Source organism: Heterocephalus glaber, unplaced genomic scaffold, assembly GCF_053883595.1.
Source record: "Heterocephalus glaber isolate CG9 unplaced genomic scaffold, H.glaber_assembly_v1.0 deba00001429, whole genome shotgun sequence".
Classification (NCBI taxonomy): domain Eukaryota; kingdom Metazoa; phylum Chordata; class Mammalia; order Rodentia; family Bathyergidae; genus Heterocephalus; species Heterocephalus glaber.
Window position 1 is genome coordinate 4063425 of NW_028258294.1, and position 2176 is coordinate 4065600.

Consider the following 2176-nt stretch of genomic DNA (forward strand, 5'->3'; position numbering starts at 1 on the left):
TTTGCAAGAACTTTTAAGAAGATCCAACACCAATTCTTCTCAAACTCTTTAATGAAATTGAAAGAGGAGTACTTCCAAAGTCATTCCTGAAAGCTAGCATTACTATGGTTACAAAAACAGACAAGAATCCACCCAAAGAGGAGAGCTAGGCCAATCTCTTTAACAAATATAGATGCAAAAATCCTCAACAAGTTACAGTGGTACCTTGGTTCATGAATACTTAATTTGGTTTGCAAACAAAACCATTCGGTAAAACTTTGTTTTTGTTTGCAAACTCTAAATCTGGTGACAAACACAACCACAGTCATCTTTCCCACACAAACACAAACATGGCCATCTTTTCCAAAATTATGGAACAAATTAAGTTCCTGAACCAAGGTACCACTGTACTGGCAAACAGAATGCAACAAATTATTGAATTCGTCAAACACCATGACTAAGGTAAGATTCATCCCAAGGATGCAAGGATGATTCAACATACCCAAGTCAGTAAATATAATTCATCATATAAATAGAAGGAAGAACAAAAGTTACACGGTCATCTGCATAGATGCAGAAAAAGTCTTTGACAAAGTCCAAAATCTATTCATGATTTTTAAAAATCCTGAATAGGCATAGAAGGACCTTATATTGTATCAATTTGATAAAAGCATTCATGATAAACCTGCCAAGATCATATTACATGGAAGAAAAACTGAAAGCTTTCCCTCTAAATTCAGGAACAAGTCAAGGATGTCCACTATCAACACTCCTTTTCAACATACTAATCAAAACATTATCCAGAGCAAGCAGACAAGAGAAAAAATAAATAAAAAGGATACATGTAGGGAAGGAAGAAGTCAAATTATCATAATTTGCAGATGACGTGATTCTCCACATAAAAGAGCCAAAAATTCTGCCAAAAGACTCCTGGAATTAATAACCAAATCAGGCAGAGAAGGGGGCGGAGGACTCGGCTTGTTGCGTTGCTGTCTGAGAACCGGAGACAGTCCTGCCGCAACCGAAGTTCTCCCAGCCACTCCACCATGTAGTCTCATTTAGTGGAGCCCTTGCCTCCCCTGCATAACAACAACTGTGAGGAAGGGTAACAGCCTTTGCTGCCGCCAGCAGGGCTCAACAGTTCCTGGGTGGAGCTTCCCATGAACACCAGCAATGGCAATGATAATGGCAACGGGAAGAATGGGGCCCTGGAGCACATCCCCTCCTCGTCCTCTATCCACAACCGAGACATGGAGAAGATCCTTCGGAACGCTCAGCGCGAATCGGGACAGAGCAGTCCAAGAGGCAGTTCTCAATGTGACAGCCCTTCGCCACAAGAAGACGGGCAGATCGTGTTTGACGTGGAGATGCACACCAGCAGGGACCACAGCTCCCAGTCAGAAGAAGAAGCTGTAGAAGGAGAGAAGGAAGTAAAAGCTTTGAAGAAAAAAAGTGCAGATTGGGTATCGGACTGGTCCGGGCGACCTGAAAACATTCCACCCAAGGAGTTCCACTTCAGACACCCGAAGCGCTCCGTGTCTCTGAGCATTGAGGAAAAGCGGAGCCATGAAGAATGGAGGCATTTTCTCTGCAGAGTTCCCGAAGGGGTTCATCCCATCACTCTTCCTGTCTCACGTTTTGGCTCTGGGGCTAGGCATCTATATCGGAAAGCGACTGAGCACACCTTCTGCCAGCACCTGCTGAGAAAGGGCAAGCTGCTGGAGCGCACGCGGCCTGTGAAGTGGTGTATCGTCACGTAGTTTATCTGAACTTGAGACCATCGTAAGCATGACCCAACCTGCCACCCTATTTTTACATCTCCAGTTCCAGTAACTTTCAAATCAGTATTTTATTCAAACTCTGTTGAGGCATTTTACTAACCTTCTTCCCTTTTTTGGCCTGTAAGACACTTCAGAGTTTTCTGACAGAGTTTCCTGCTGTTTAGAAATTTGCAAGGGGTTCTTTTCCTCAAGTGCCACCAGCAAATTAGTTTTGTCAGCAAGGCTGTCACCTCCCGTAGCACTGTGAGCAGCAGAGCTGTGTCGTCCATCCTCAGTGCAGCTCCTGTCGCTCAGAACAAGAGCAGGTTAGCATAAGCTCTGTTTTCCAACACAAAGACAGGCTGCCCTGAGCTTGAATTTATAGTTACTAAAAAGAACATAAAAACACCAAAAAGCAAAAGACAAAAAATATCCTG

At 43.6% G+C, this 2176-nt stretch overlaps 1 pseudogene; it reads left to right on the plus strand.

The window, feature by feature from the left end:
- Window positions 1-1025: 1025 nt before the first annotated feature.
- On the plus strand, window positions 1026-1683 carry LOC101724649 (BCL2/adenovirus E1B 19 kDa protein-interacting protein 3-like pseudogene; annotated as a pseudogene).
- Window positions 1684-2176: the final 493 nt, after the last annotated feature.